Genomic DNA, 17,839 nt, shown 5'->3' with positions numbered 1-17,839 from the left:
TTTCTGTGAGTTTTGATACCATCGCACTCAATATTTCACGGCTTCAGAGAGTTATGTGGATGAATTTCTGTCCCGAAGGTGCCTCGTATCAACGCGTTCCTCCCGGCGGATTCTTTTTTAAACAACAAGACATCCTAAAGCTTTTAGCGCTGCAGCCATACGGTGTTACTGCAGTGCTGAGGATTGCGCCTCAAAAGCTGGACTGAGTGATGTGAATCCAGATGTTGCTGTCAGGGTCAAGGTGATCTCAGATGTTTATTTACCTGATTTCACACAGGTTTGGGTTTCTTTAAAAGATGCAATAAGTAATAATTGACCAGCTGATGATTCCTATTAAAACAGATAGAGGTCAGCAGAGCAACCGCTTACTGCTGCTAACTGCAGCTGTTGCAGCTTGTTTGGTTTGCCGTGCATGTAGTGGTCCAGCGGTATCAAACATTTTTCCCCCATGTTCCAGCTTTCTGCCAATACATGAGATGTTGTCTTGGTCAGTGAAGAGTCTGTATCCATGTTCCTCCCCTGAAAATACCAACTCAAACCAACCAACTACTCGTTTTTTTTATTTTTGCAGCTTCAGATTTACTCACAGTTTGGTCATCAGAGGGCTTCAACAACTCGGGATGCCCAAAAAATGTGGCTACAAAACACTGTGCCGTAGGGATGTATACAGAGGACCGGTACTTTTTGGTACCGGCTCCTAATTGGGTCGGTACCAGGGTACCATTAAGATTCTGGACAAACGGTATTGATATCGGTACTTTTTTTTTTATGATTTTTCGGTTTTTGACATGGATGGTTTCTGAACATCTACCCAACCGTAATGACTATAAACTTTACAACAAACTCTGTGACTTGACGTCGCAGAAACGAAACTGGGTGCTGCTCTCACGGCGCTGCAGATGTCAGCGTTAGCCGGGCTGCTAGCCGGGCTGCTAGCTGTACTCGCTTTATTATAGCAATCAAACACGCCGCACTCCTTTAGCTTCATACTATGCACGCGCTCCAAGTGTTTGGTGATGTTGCTTACCCCGAATTTCCCCTGCATACTGTCCGCTGCGTTACGGCTCCGATCCGGTTTTGCCGTCTGGTAACCCCCAGAGTCAGCATCGGCACAGTACGGTAGACAGCTGGCGTCGCAAGGCCGAGGAGTTTCCGTGATATTCACATAATCACTCACGACTGTAGTTATAGGTCTGTGTCATAAAAACAACAACAGGAAGTGTTCCTGGCCGAAGGATTAGTGGAAGAGCTGGACTGTTTTATTTTGAAAAGTAACCGGATGTTATATTGATATTTCGGTACTTAACTTCCTGCCTGCTCGGTGCTAAATTCAGCTGAATTGCTGCGTCGTGCTCCGGCATCCGCCAGATATAAAAGTCCTGGTTATCTGTTCCGGAGTATTTGTAATTGCATTGCTTCTGTTCTGTTGAAGCTTTATTATTACCTTGTGGTAATAAAAGGTTGAATCTTTTGACATCTTGTAAAGATTTACACACTTTACACAGTTTTTTTTACACAAAATTACATGTTGTAGTATCGATAAGAGTATCGATAAGTATCGTACCGATAAGGAGTATTGGTATCGATAAAATCCTAACGATAAACATCCCTACTGTGCCGTCTCTGCAGCTATTGAAAGCCAATATATATGGCACAGACACTGCTCCTCATAGCCATGAAGAATGCCACATGTTTCATAAAGTGAAGACCTCTGCCACCGCTCCGCAACCTTGTGAATGTACTCGTCTGCACCTCCAATTTTTGTGTCCTTGTCCGTCCGTGTGGACATAAATAAATTGTTAAAATGAAGTGTGAGTGTACCTGCACGTGTCTGATGACCCAGTTCCCTGCGGGGATGCCACGGGTCACTCGTTCTGACCTCTCCTGTACGTGCAAACAGACAAACAGCTGCAAACAGATGACATGGCAAAAAGCCTCAAACTCATACAGCTATGCTACAATACCCCATTGTAATCGACGCGACAAAAGATGAACACAGTCGCTCGGTCGATGCTGCAGGCAGCCAAATATGTCCCGGAAATGTTTAAAAGAATTTAACAGGCCACTGATTGGCATCGTCTGCACCCTGAGGAAACATAAAAGCCGCAGTAAATGGAATAAGAAAGGGATATGAATGGATTAGACAAAAGGACACTGACTTCGTTTCAGCTGCAGAAACCTCATTACTCAAAAGCATCCCTGCTTCAGAGGGACAGTACCTTCCAATGCCCCTGGCAGCTATCAGTAGCTATCACCAGGTGACGAAGGAACAATTGCAGTATCTCTGGAAACTGTACCCTTCAAAAGGCAAAGCTCTCCCTCGACATCTGAAGAGAGAGAGTAGTTGAAACCGAGGTAAGAGAGAACAGACAGGAATTAACTTGATATAGAGTGCTCCAGAGTTGAATTGAAGTCTGTTTCCTGCATCAATATATGTTTCTCCCCATCACAAAGGTTTTGAACTTGACGAGCAACACAAACCTGTTTACTTATTAATACAACCTGTAGACATCTTTGTTTGCCTGGTCCGAGTTGCTTTTAAAGGTCCACTTTATAAGAAAGTTGATTGTTGAGTTTCATTCCCAGCTCGTCAAATATCTCTTGTTGATGAACTTAAACAAATAGTGAACTGTGAACAGGCTGTGCAAAGGCTGCAAAGTGAAGCCTACGCCTGGATTACACCTCCTCGGCTGAGCGATGCATTGCTGCAGGACACATCGGACTGAAGTGGGTTCAGATGAGGCCTGCATCCTTTTTTGGGCATCTGAGATGTTGCTCAGCATATATCGTGGCCTGTTAATAGCTGGCATAGCCGCAAGAGAAAATGTTAATTCCCCTGGACTTAATGACTCATAATTCTCCAGCACAAACTGACTTGGAGTTCCTATTTGGCAAATTCCTTTTTAACCTGTCAATATCTGGAAGAGGTCTTTATGAGTCCATCATTTTGGACCTGATCCCCAAAAAGAAAACCCAGAATCCATAAATACATTTTTTTTTTAATGAGACCCAATCTGGCGAGTGTGCTCATTTCTATTCAAACATTAGACATTTTACAACCAGAAACCAAATTGAATTGTAAAGACTTTATGGGACTGTTCAGATGAAAAGGCCCTCCGAGCGGTCCGGTTCAGGAGTGCGACAAGTATTCAGTTGGACTCAACAGCTGCAGGAACAGAAGGATATTTTTGGTAAATTTTTTTGCACATTTTGACATTGTACTGAATTAATTCATACAGACGTCCTTATTTTTGTGTCCAGTATGTAGGTGTTGGCTGGCGTGTGTGCGTGCATTCACTGAATTTCAACCATCTTCAGCATATAAATAAATCCCTCTTGACAACGATATTTCTTTTCCCCGATTAACTAAATAAGCCTGAAGGAAAACATGTTTCAGCAGCTATATTTGGGTAAATTAAAGGAGAGTTCTCCTCAGAGACGACTGTTTGGAGATTTGTACCTGGAAGTTTAATGTATTCTTTATTTAGAAATAACGAGCCTAAGAGGAAGAGCTATTATACAACTACCTGGATATAAACATGCAGAGTAAACAACAACCTCGGTTGTTAGCGATAATGATGTGCGGCTCCTACCAGGTGCCATGAATTATGTTGCCCCCTAGTTTCCTCAAACTACCTTTTTTCGCCGTCTGCAGCTGTGTACATGTTCGCTTCTGCATCTGTGTTTGAAAAAGACGGAGCAACAGAGACTCGGAGGGAGACCACGTACAAACGCGGAGGGGAGGGGAAAAAAAAGCGGAACGGTATATAAAGCAGGGCGGGAGATATCAGCCAGCCTACCAGGTGGAAACCAGCTGTGGGCGAGCTCAGAAAACATTCAAGGAAGTCTCACTCACATCCCAGAAGGCAGGGCAGATTAGACAAATCACAACGCTTGGAGGAAGCATTAGTCATATCCCAGAGTGCCCTGCTCTAGAGAGCGGCGCTGCTCTGGAGAGTCAGGTATCATGGCTGCAATGATAACTCCGAGATGAATAAGTGTTTGCCGTGTGCACCTGGATCACTCAGCAAGCATCCTGGGGGAAGATGAAAGTACGATTGCAGACACAGACACAAAATGGAGACCGGGGAGAGTGGAGATGCCGGCCGCGCCTATTTTGCATCTGGGGCTGAACTTATATGTATTCAATAACAGAAACTAGGAGTGATGACTTACATACTGCCGTTGTTTCATCGGCATTGCAGGAGTAAAAATGCAAAGCCCCAAGTCGAGCGTAAAGGAAGGAGAGAGTAAAACAAAAAGGCGATAGAGGGCAGAAGGAGGAGTGCAGGAGGACTTTGATGGTTGGAGCGACAGCTGCGTCCCTGGTGAGTGTCTTTGAAGAACAAGAGGAAGCCTCAAAATAAATGCATTAATTGTAGACGTGGGGAAAAATGAAAGACGAACGATGGAGATGAAGGAGAGGAGAAACAGATTGTGTTTGTCGACTCAGAATAACTCCAGCTGAGCGAGATGAAAGGCCTCGCGATTGTCACGTCAGAGGTTATAGAAACGAGAGAGTGGAGCTGGTGGATATCGCTGATGTCTGACGAGTTATTTTTATGTCTCTAGTGGCATACCTCAAAATCTTAACTGTAGCTGTTTGTTGTCCCTTACAGTTGCAAATACGCCATTCTGGTTGATTGTTATGTCAGTACCACGCCGACGGTTGAAAGCATAAAGATTTGAAAACCTGGAAAAGAGACTCAAAAACTGCCCAGTAGCGTATTTCAGATGAGAAGTCAGGACAGTCTCAAGCCTTGTTTGAACATGATTTTCATCCGAAACCAAACCAAATGGTTGTTTTTTTTTGTGCCTCAGTCTAACCAGATCAAAAGTGCAACATTGTCAAACATAAAAATCAAAAATTGAGCCAGGGTTAAATCAGGATTCAAAGTTTTGAAAGGTCCTCGGTTTGCAGAAACTAGGTGCCAACATTTATTCAGGCGTATGGATTGCTCAACAGAGTATCTTACCTCACCTTCAACACTTTCATTGACTCTGCACGTGAATGTGTACGTACTGTACAATATGTACTCTGAAGTGGCTCTCATCATGCGCACTGTGCAAAACTTCTTTCCTCTCACACAGCCGAGCTTTGTGACCTTGCATCAGAAAAAGGGCGCTGAATCTAACAATACCGTTGTGTCACTCCTTATTGTTCCATTATCTGTAAATCATAAAGTTAGCAACGTATTCAATCCTTCACTGCTAAAATTTTTTTTATTATTTCATTTTTTACCCGAGACACAGTTGTCAGTGTTTCATCACCCTCAATATTTTCAGCTCTGTGGCCTTAGTCCAACCTCATCCCTCTGCCCGCGATAAATAAATGATATTAAGAGGGGGAAAAAAAAGATAGAAGTGGAGGCAAAAGCTTACACTGAGAGGAAGAAATAGGAGGGGAGAGTAAGACGAGGAGGCGACACAACTTTATTGGTATTATAAGACAAGAGGTGAGGAGGAGTGAGACTATAAATGTTAACGGTCTCTTCCTAAATCACTCGGTGGTGCTTGTCAAACTTTTGAAAGTGCCTGGATTTTCTCATTAGGGTCCACAGTTTTTTTAAAGCGCGGTCACCACTTTGACGGCGTCAGAACTCTTCCCTAACAACATTGCCTCACTTTTATCTGCTTTCGCCTGACAGGAGTATCAATGATTTATCTGAGACAAGCGAACTGCGGCGTGCGCTCAAAGTGGTTTGAGGTTGCAGCAAAGGGGAATAAAATAGCAGAAACAGCTCCCAGGTGCCTCTCCATAGGGGGACTGTATCTCTCAGGTGATTTGTGAAGAAGTCTATGTATAGCCCAGTTCAGCCTAACTGTATAAATATCTCCTCCTCCTCCTCTCCCCAACCTGTGTTCCTCCTCTCACCGTTACCCAGAAGACGTCCTTTTTTTGGTTGCCGAGTCTCCCGCCTGCATCCCTCTTATTCCAGAGGCCCTGCGAGTTCCCATCCTTTTTACCATAGGCATTACCATACCTTTGATCGCACTCGCCCTACCTTCTCTCCACTTCATTACCGATGCACACATCTCCCTCTCTTTTTTCAAAATATCTTTGTCCTAGTCAGCAGTTAGGAATGTTCATTTAACAATTGCCTTAGATGGAATTATAACGGTAAAAGGAGATGGCTTTGAAATGGAAATTGAGCTCACGGGAGGCCCCGGTGAGCGCTCTGACGGTCTCTCCTGGATCCCGATGACGAACACCCGGCTTTCATTCCACCTGACATCAGAGGCAGAGGCGGGCACATGAAGAACAAGCGTGTCGCGGAGAGATGAAGAGATAAGAAAGATAGACAGACACCCCTGTCCTTAGCTGACAAACAGCTGCATCGCCTCCCTCTCCTCTTTTATCTGCACTGCTGTTTCCCTTTCATCTGGCTCGGGGGTTTGATGTGAAGGTACTATTTACTCGTCATTAGAGGCAGGAGTAATTGTGTCTGTCATTAGCTTGATGGCACCTCTGCGCGATTAGATGACAGACATGAAGCACCGGTGGCCATATTGGAAGAGGAAAGGACACATTGAGATCAGAGCCAGAGGTCGGGTTTCACTCCCGAAGATGGTGAAATAGATGAGGACCGAAGAGATGAGAGGGAGATAAGAGGGAGGAAAAAGCCCTGAAAGATGAAAATGTAATTCCATACAGCACTACAGGTAAAGAGATGGATGATGAGGATTAACCGCAGCTATGAAAAACAGACAAGTATACTTGATGTTAACCTAAAATGAACCAAACATCAACTAAAAATCTCACAAAAATGTCTCCATGTCCCTTAGATGATAAATATCTTTCCACGTGTCAAATGCTCACACTGGAGTTAATCGTGGTTCAGATAGAACAACATTGAAGGTCGGTAGGAGAACTGCAGGGAACTCCTGAAGTGATGGATCAAATATTTACTTGGTTTGGGTCAGAAATGTTCACAGTCATAGTCAAAAGAAAGTCCAAAGTGCCGTTGACTCATCCACCGACCCTGACCTCCGATGCATGGGGACTTTTGCGTGAACATTAATTCCTAACGCGCCCCGAGGTTAAACCTACCAATTACTGTGCTGCTGAGGGGCCGTGTCACTGCACGACCAACACTCTTAATTAAAAGACTTCCCGCGCAAAGTGCCACTCTGCCCACTGTGCTCATAACACAAAAACATAATAATTATGAGGTGTGCTAAACATTAAGAGAGCATTTAACCTCAAAAACAGCATTACCGAGATTGTTGTTTTAGGTTTTTTGTTTATTTACTTCTGCTTCAGTAGGAACATCTGGCAGGTCAAACATTTAGCAATTAAATAGCACACATTATCAAAATAGTCATGATGAACTCAACGTCAACAAACACAAAATCATGTACCATAGTAACTGTGTATGCGGTAGGTTAATTAACATCGAATTAACCTATTGATGGTCATTTTGACGTCATCAGTGCCAAATGTTGTTTGGTACTAATTGTTCCAAGTTTTTTTTTTATTTGATATACTATTATAATCCCAAATTGAGAAATTCTTTTTTCCACTCACATTACACACAGGTGCGCACACACAAACACACACATGCAGTGTAGAGGAGATGAGCGAAGGGGCAGCCACACATGCTACGGCGCCCACCGAGCAGTGTTAGGGGTCAGTGCCTTGCTCAAGGGCACCTCGGCAATTCCCAGGATGTGAACCAGCACTCTCCAACTGCCAGTCCACATCATTCTTTTTTGGTCAAGGTGGGACTTGAACCGGCGACCTTCCAGTCCCCAAACCAAGTCACGGACTGAGCTATTGCCGGCAGCGGGAACATGCAGCGCTGGCAAAATACGGTGAGGCGTGACTGAGATTACATCTCACTGACAAAATAAATTGTTTCATGAAAAACTCACAACTCAGCAAGCTGCTGTCTCTTTGTTTATAGGACCATAAATCGATATAACTGATATTGTCGCAAATTGAACAAAACATGAGCCGAAATCAGGCCCGGTTCTAGACTGCCTTGATTTGGGGGGCAGTAAGAAATGTTGACAGGTCACCAACTGCAGGTATGACGTTTTTTTGTATGCCTACCAGTCTATGATGCCAACCCAGACGTTTGCATTGCAGATTCACCGTGGTTCCATCAGCAAAGCTCTAACAGGAATTATTTTTTCTAGATCGACTTTCATTGACTCTGCACCCCCCCCCCAACCAAAGTAATTTGACTCTAACTCTTCCGTTACCCGAATACTAAATCTAATAGACTTCTCTTATGCCTAACCCTGACAGCCTGACCTGACCTCTTTACTATCCCCAACCACTTGTGATCCGGTGCCTAATCCCAACCATCCCACACTGGGCCAAAGTTTACCAATTTAGTTTTATTTACTTATGCCCAACCCTTACAACCTGACCTGACCTGTTTACTAACCCCAACCACTTGGGGGTCTATGCCTAAACCCAACCACTTCACACTTTGCCAAAATTTTACCAATTTAGTTTTATTTACTTATGCCCAACCCTTACAACCTGACCTGACCTGTTTACTAACCCCAACCACTTGGGGGTCTATGCCTAAACCCAACCACTTCACACTTTGCCAAATCTAACCACCTTTTTTCATGCCCAACTCTTACAACCTGACCTGACCTGTTTACTAACCCCAACCACTTGGGGTTCTGTTCCTAAACCCAACCATCTCACACTTCAGCAAATGTCTGTTTTGGGACACTTATACAAAACACACCAGATCACTCCGCAATGCTCCCCTGGGTCCAACGCACCAACCCCCATCCTCCAACGAGATTCCTATCAAGTGTTATTTACATATGTTTGTGAAGCACCAATGGTAACGGTTCTAAGTTCTTATCTACATTACCCTCTCTTCTCTTCCTCCTTCTCTCGCAAATCATCTCACCAACTACTCAGGGACTATGGGTGACATGCGCCGGCCCGTGCATTGCCTTTGGCTCTCTACCCCAAACCATGTCTTCCAGAAGGTTGACATTGGGGAGAGTCATCATGAAAGACTCCTCCTCCTCAGAAACACTTGACTAGGAACAGAGTGATTAGTCGGCCGGCCCATGAGGGCTTGTGGTTCCTCTGGCATTTGCACATGTTCAAGATTGCCAGTCAGTCACTGATTGTGGTAGATGTGAAGGGCCGTTGGGAAATTTGGTGGTGGGGCAAAATGTAAGTTTCTTTATAATCTGTGAGAAAGCAATTGTGAGAAAGCAATTGTGTAAACTGCGCTATACAAATAAATTTTGACTGACTGATTGATTGATGCTATGCACCACTTTCACGCGCTTCTGAATGTCGTGTGCCTGCCTGGGTTCTCTGTTTCTCCCTGCCTGATGCCACAAGCACCCTCAGATTAGCCGCTGTCAGAGGCTCTGGCCTCAGGAAGTAAACAGTAGCCTGAATTTATGGGTAATGGAGTCCCCTCTCACTAACGTATGTGGTTTAATCCAGCTGGCGGGGGTGGGGGAGACTTGCATGTCAACAGGACTAACAGCGGGGCTAGCAGGGGTTGAAAGTTGAAACCCGCTTCATAACCGGTACGTAGCCTGACCGTGTCACGCTTCCCATGCCGCGGAGCGAGACAGAGACAAACTCCGCAGCAGCTGCCGATGGGACTATGCTACTACTAGCAGTTGCTAGCAGGCATGCTAACAACTAACAAGCCTGTGGCTAACACTGCTACTGACTGTATGCACGGCGCAAGAGAGAGACCCTACTCTGTTGGCAGAAGAGCAGCAGACATTTAGAGCAGCACTTACAGGAATAAATTACTATATAATATATTTGAATATGCTTATTTTTATTATTCATTTTTTTTATATATTCGGAATGAAGCGGTTTGGTGGAGCAGCCGAAGCATTTGGGTGCCCATGCCTAGAACCGTGCCCGGCCGCAATACAAGTTATTCACAAAATTGTATCAACAACAGTTAAATATTGAGCACAGACATAAATAGACTGACTGTCAAATTTTATAACACAACAAGTCAGTCATGCATTTTATTGTATTCTGAATATTCTAACTTTTTTATTACATAACAAAATACCACCCTAGGCCTACATAAAACGCTACCAGACCCGCTGAAAGATGATTTAGTTGATCCATGAAAGGTCATTAATCAGTATTATTAGTGCATTTAGAAACAGTAGGACAACATGAGATGACAGCCTAATATTCTGGATTTATCTGTTAACATATTGTGTTTGAGTAGCTCAGGAATGCACTTGTATTGTATGTTGTTAACTGCTTATTGTGACGATGTATCTCTGGCGATGATTCGGAGCAATGCAAAAATACTGGAACAAGTAGTGCACCAAATAACTTTCTGCGGGACGCATTAGTTTTTTTCAAAAGTAACAATTAATCTACAACTATTAAGCTTCATTTCATATCCTTTGAACACCAAAAGACACCAACCAATTACATTTGGTGATCATTTCCAAGCACCAGTGTTGGGGGTAACGTTACAGTACTATATTTCTTTTACCAAGAAATTTACCGCATTACTAATAATATTTCAGTCATAAATTAATACAGAAATGTCATGTTATGCGCTACCCACCACACCAACATGACCATTTTAATGTAGGCTATGTGTGTGTTAATATAGCCGAACCTTTAAGATCGTCATTCAGTCTCTGTTTGACTGAACTGAACCGCATTTTGTAGGCCTGATGTTGGAGCTTTATCCTCCGAACACACTTTAACTTACATTCTTGAATCACGTGTCCATCCATTCTATGTTCTCTGGACTATAAGAACAATTGATTCATTATTATTTATTAATTATTTTTGTCTTGTCAGGCTACACTATAGAAGGTCTATTGTGTTATTTTATTACTCTACGCATTCAGAAACATTGTAAGGTAATATATTATTTTTAAAAAATAGCTTAAATCTGTAATGACAGTAACTTGCTGCCCAACACTGCCAAGAGCTGCAGAGACTGCTAAGAGTTTTGGTCAAAAAGAGACTTTATAATAAGGAGGAGTGACTTTGAACGGCTTGAACTGGATTCTTCTGTAGTTGCAATAGACAGTGAAGGATTTGTGGCGACTGTAAGCTTTTGAAGTCTTCCATTGCAATAGCTGACCTCTGCCTGTGCAGCAAGACTACCTCACTCAACTGCTGCAGCATCGTCATGTGTTGTCCGCACGTTTATTTTAACAATAAAACTTACATGAAATGATAAAATATATCTTTACCGGGTGGATTTGAGGGGGATTGGAGAAATGGTTGGACACACACACACACAGGATTTTTATAATTTCTTTCCCAGTCTCCAAATCGGTTAATCAGTAAATTGTTGGATCATTACGTTCAAATGGTGACTTATGGGAGCATAAATGAAAAATAGTTGTAATGGTTAGTGCGTGCCCCCTTCCTCATTCGTTTCCCTGTAATTAGTGCGAGCTTGTTAATTAAGCCACAGTGCTCTCAATTATATTTCTCCTTTTAGAGCTGACCTAAACCTGAGGGAAAACATGTTGAGCCGTCTAAGAAACAATGGCCCCACTGATCTTTGAGTAATTATCAATTACCATGCTAATTCATCACTCACGTCAATCCCCTCACAAAAGCCTCGTGCAGCCCTGATGAACGTGCAGGCCCCATCTGACAAATTGAGCGTCAAAGTTGAAAAAAAAACACAGGTAGACGTCATTAAAGTGGTGACCCGTTGACTTTGCTCCTTTAAAGCACGCCCAACTGAAATACTCGGCCCTCTGAAACTGTGGCTTCTGCTTTGCAGTGAAGGATGAAGGATATAAAGGTACTGGACTGCAAGATAAGGACTTTTGTTTTTTGTAGTTTTCAGGGGCGTTTGAAGTGCAATGTGTTTTTGAAGTTTTTTTTATTTTGCAGAAAACCTTGTGGTCCAACAAACAATGCCAAGCTGAAAACAGAGAAAAAGGCATTTGTGGGTATCTTGTGCGCCTGCATGCATTTATTAATCTACTTGCCGGACAAATTAGACGCCGCGCGGCAACTCGGGGCGAACAAAGGGATCTGAAGATAGAAATAGAAGAAGCGAGGGGGAGGAGAGCTGGATGGAACGAGTCCTTTAACCTGTTCATAATTAAGGTAAAGTCTTTGTTCTGCACCCTGTTTCCCAGGGAGAGGGCAACGCATTCAAAAGCCCTTCTCGTAGCGACACCGCTATCTGATTAATTGGGCCCATGAATGCACAGCTTTAAATCACACAGTCCTAGACACACACCCACTCACATGCAAATGCAGGCAGCTCCACTAGCACTCACACACACACACTGTGCATATGCACGCAGTAGGTCAAAGCCCCTATCCACACTGCATTAAATCACAAAGTTAGGCCAAAACACCTACTGATCTTCCCCCATGACAGCACTGAGGCGCAGGTGACCTTGTGGATCGTCATCAGCGGGTGAAGATGAATGTGGAGCACCTACGAGCATGCACACTCTCCTGCCTGGCCTTTTCAAAATGAGCATTTTACGGACTCCTTCTGGACAGGCTTTATTTAGTTTTCTAAAACAGCTGTTTCCAACCTTTTCTCCCCCCCCAACGATCCACCACAGCCCCAACAGATGAACTCAACCCCGACTGTCATGTTCCAGATGTGTTGTCTAAATGTATAATGGTTGTTGTTTTTTTTGCTGTAAAACTAGGCCAAGGCATTGCTACAGTGTCTTCTACAAACAACTCAACTATCAAGTGTTTATTTCATGTCATCAAGTTCTGTTAATCACCTGTTTCAACCATTTATTCAAAACTGTTGTTCCAATCATATTTATTATCTCAGCAGTTTTTTTCAATTTCTAAATGCTATTTCAACCGTGTATCTACGATTATTACAATTATTGCAAACAGTGATGAGAGTTCACATCGAGAGAAAATCAACACAATCAGCTGCCAAGCGTCAGTGCAGCTGAGGCGGTGCGGCTAAACTCTGAAAACCAACTTCTATTCAGCTTTCACAGAGGAGCGGTAGAAAGCATCCTGATTGGAAAACAAGGCCAAGGACAGGAAGGCTCTGCAGCGGGTGATTAAGACCGCCGAGAACATCATCGGTGCCCGTCCACAGAGCATCGGTGACATTGGTGAAGGGGTGATGTCTGCACACAGCCCAGCCACAGTCTGCTCACCCTGCTGCCGTCCGGCCAAAGATGCTCAAGTATCCACTGCTGCATTTAAGTCAGCTTCTTATTACTGTTTCAAAATAACAAATGGATGAGCCTTTAACCTTTAACTTCAGCTAACAGCCGTCTTCCCATCACTTTTAGCCTTTCATTTCAATGTGTTTGCTTGCTAACCTATTGCACTGCACGCTCAATCCCAGCAGTGTTACGGCTGACTCAATATGTCGATACACGTTTGCATTATATATTAGTATCATTATTACTGCCTAATCTTCCTGGCTGGGAATCGCTAGTTTGACTTTGACTGTCTTGTACAACGGCTACATTTTGCAAGGTTTTCTGAGCAGCCTCAGCCGTCACACGCCTCGAACAACATCACCGAGAACAGTCTGCTATAGGAGCGTGAAGAAAAGCCGCGTGTTTCTGCAATCCGTCCAAACATATGAAAAAAGACAAACACGTGCGGGTACATAAAGGCATCAGTTGTTAATTAGTTTTTTCGACTTTTATCTCAGAATGAGTGACACTTGTCTGAATTGTCTTGCATGTTGTACACGGTGAAGAGACGTATCTCAGCAGCCACTCTTGTGAGATCAATTGCTGGGATCTATTTTCAGACCTCAGAAGCTCCAGCGAGAGCTCCTCTTGCCTCCTCGCATGCTAGCAGCATACAAAGAGGCGATGACCCTCAGCTCTACCCGGATGAAGACGAGCTTTCATCTGATGCACTCCAACATCTGTTCCCCAGTCTCGCCACTTCAGCCCTGTTCCCCTCAGCCTGCTTATGTATTGATAAAGGTCTTGGCCATGAAATATCAGGTCTTGTCTAACAGTAATTGATTGTTTGCAGTTTGATAATACATAAACGTTGAGACTTGCGCTTGTCAGCTGTGCTCCGAAATAAATGCAGCCATAGATTTCCAATTAAAGGTGGCTGGCAGGGCTATTATTTAACTCTAAAGGTAGCTGTCAGGGTGCAGAATAAGCGGGTGTATATAACCACCATGATAAGGCGGCTGTGAGAGGTGTATTTATCCAACTCTGGCTGCCAACAGCGCAGACACAAGGATCCATATAGAGTGTTTGATTTGAGCTATATCATGAAATATACTATGAAACAATAACAATCTGTCAACAGTGGAGATTATACAATTTCTAGAGAGGTAGCTATCTGTAATAGAGTATCTGGAGCTGAATAAGGCCACTGTGCATGTATCTGATTGAAAGCCTCTCTTTGTCACATGATTAATTGGATGAATTACCCCGTGTCACTCACTTGTGAGTAAATGGTTGAATTTCCAAAAACAAATGTACCGCATCATGTAGAGATCGCTAAAATTATATTCACCACAAACTTGACGTTTCATTCTAAGCAAAGAAAAAAAAGGAAAATAACGTCAACTCAAATGTCCACTCTAAAGCTTTTCTGTACTTTCAACTGCATTTCATATTTTTTAATCAAATTGTGTATTTTGCGTAGTCATTGTGCTCATTAATCATCACGTGACCTTTGTATAAAACTATACATATGGTGATGACAACTCAGTCAAGGGTCCAAACAAACGTCATGTTGCTGGAACCAACTTGCAACAGAAAGAATCCAGTATACTCAAGGAATAATCTGGATTATCTATCCTGAGTGAAGATGGTCACAATAAATGTTTAAAAAAGAACACTGTTAACAATCATATGTTATTGTGTAAGAATTTTTAAACATTTAAAAAGAAAAACTTTGTGGGAAGTCCCTGAAATATTGGAGTCAGGCGTGCCACAGTTAGGAAAACCCCTAAGATCATTTTAACACCACACATTCTGTGGTTCCAGCTTCTAAAAGTAGACATTGTATATCACTGTGGACTACACATCTATAGGTTCTGAGCTGTGGGTCAGAAATATTAAGAAAGTTGAGGGCGTTGCCTCGGGCTCTGAGAAATTCTGATTTCATTTTGTCGCTGTTTTTCTGTAAGATAAATTGATGGCCCATTTGTCCATTTTCTTTTTCCTGCAACCAGACATTAGCCAGGAGCAGCCTTAAATCCAAGATGGATTAGCATAGCTCCTGAACTGCGATCTCGAGGGCGGTCCGGCTAGTTTGGCTGAAAGCCTGAAAGACGCCATGGGCAATAATGTCTAAAAGTTTGCTGCTCTTAATCCAAAACTGCTTTCTTCTCCAGTGGTAATGAATGTCTTTTTGCTGTAGGCAACACTTGTTTGTATCTGCATGCGCTGCCATTGCCACAGCAGCTATATGATTACCATTTATGTGTTCAGTTACTCCCTAATGGATATTGCATGCATCGTTATCTTAAAGCTGAGACCACCACAATACAGCAGTCCATCTGCTTTGGGGATCGACATTTGGGTTGTGTGCCCTGAAACGCTCTCTCTGTGCATCACTCTTGTGCTGTGAGGCTGTGATGTTTTTTGCTTTTTGTCGTCCTTTTGTTTTTTTGTTTCAGCCTGTGTCTTGGCTTGAATACATTTCCCACTCTCCTATGACCTCTCACATCAAGATGGCATTTTTACCCCCAGGACTGCAACAGCCAACTGTTGGTCATTTCGCCCATGATGAACACAGTTTCAACACTGCTGAGTGTCAAGTCCCCAGAAAATTAGGGGTTTTTTTTGAGAAGCTGGATGCAGAACAGAATGGCTGCATTCTGTATGCATGTAAGACTTAGTTGTAATTTGTAGTCAATTTGACTCGTCAGATCATCTCGACAAAGTAATCAGGCACACACTGTCTAGACTAAGTAAAGGCGAGGTTACAAATCAGTGAGGGCAAGCATGGAAGACGACAGTGAGGTAGCTGGGGGAAAATTTAAAGAAAGACGAAAGTCAGACAGACAGGCAGACAGAGAGAAGTGTGTGTCTACTGGGAGAGTGATTGTCCCTTATCACTCTGTCCTGTGGTGCTGCCTGTCAACTTCATTTCTTGATAACAAGCCTCTCTCAGCTTCATTTTAGCCATTCCTCAAAAACAGCCTGCCTTGCCTTGGCAGATGGATCCATGCAGCCTCAGACACACACAGTGTTCGACTACACACAGCCTTACTCCTTGTGCATGATCCAACAGTATGGAGATGAACGGATCAAAGCAGACAACGATATCATCTTGAGAAATGTCACTCCGGCACAAGATCAGAATAGCCCCATTTTCCAGAAGCTGCTTTTCTGCGTTTTCTGCATATAAATCTGAATCCCGATCACACGTCCGCACACACAAACACAGAGGTCTGATCGCGCTTATTTGATTGCTCGAATCAGACCGATGTCTCAAGCAGCGCCTCGGGTCCGCGCCGGAAAAAAGAGACGCCGCCGCCGCCGCCTGTTTGAAACATTCCATCAAGTCCATGCATACTAACACACAATCAAACTCCACGTCGAGTCGTGTGGGGTCTCATTCAATCAGCGGGGATGTGATTTGAGGAGAGGGGGAGAAAGACCCAAAGACAAAAATACTTCCGCCCTCACAAACAAAGCGTCACTCAGATCCTCAGGAGAGCTCCTTCATCAAGCTCACGCTCGATAGAGGCTGCTGTTGTCATGGAAACGATATGTTTGAATCATTAACCCGTTCCATCAAGCCACAGTCGCCTCTGAGCTATCTCCCTCCATCCTTCCCTTCCTCTTTCTCTCTCTCTCTCACACACACACACACACACACACACACACACACACACACACTCACTAAAAACTAATCACCACTTTCTTCACAAATCCATCCTCTCACTGCTCTCTGGGGACTCTCCACAGCATATTAATCAACGTAATTGAAATAGTTGATTACATCACTTCACGCCTCATCCCGGTTAAAGGGACTGTGTGCAGTAGGCATTAAAGATGTAGTAAAAGAATACTGAGAATGTTGTGGTGTGTGTGTGTGTGTGTGTGTGTGTGTGTGCATATGTGTGGCTAAGAGGCTTGAGCACAGATGCCATAAAATTGCGCACTACACATAGTGAGTGCAACTGTCTCCACTATGGAGCCATTACTCACACTTCTTTAAAGGAAAGTGCAAGGGCGTCGATACTCTGACACCAAACTTGTGTAAAAAGCCTTTAAACACTACAAGGCATCCAAAACTGGATCTTGCGGGGCACTCTTGTGTAACGCGAAGGACTCAGGGAGTCAGAAGGTCACGGTCCAGTACTGAACACAGATCAAATGAAAACAAATACAGTTCTGTATTTCATTTAACTTTTTATCCTCGAGGAGTTTAAATCATTCATCATATCATATCTTGATTCAGGAAAGAAAAACTGAAATGTTAAAGGAGAGCTTCGGTCGATTTAAACATGCAGCTTCATTGCTCAAGCTACCCTTGACTTGCCAGTACCGAAGACGCGAACACATTTGGTCCAACCATTACAGAGCTCCGTGAACGCAGACTTAGCATTGACAGCTAACAGCATGGGGTCAAAAATTTACACTGTGTTTTAAGCGTCTTAACATGCTCCACATCTCACACCAAAAGTTATGCAACATCAGCAGACACCTTAGCACACAGCACTGTAGCGTGTATGACTTAGAATGAATAAAAAAGTAGTTAAAACAGTGTGTTTGTGCAAGCAGCTACTTACCTGTTTGTTGACATCTGTGCCTTCCGGTAGCTAGACTAAACTAGTCAATCCGTCGAGCGTGCACTTACTCCCTCACTGGTGGAGACGGAAACGTATTCCAGCATTTTCGTGTTTATGTTCATAATGTACATGTCCATGTTACAGCCTGTCAT

This window comes from Sparus aurata, chromosome 3 (genome assembly GCF_900880675.1).
Source record: "Sparus aurata chromosome 3, fSpaAur1.1, whole genome shotgun sequence".
Lineage (NCBI taxonomy): Eukaryota > Metazoa > Chordata > Actinopteri > Spariformes > Sparidae > Sparus > Sparus aurata.
Note: the sequence above shows the minus strand (reverse complement) of the source record.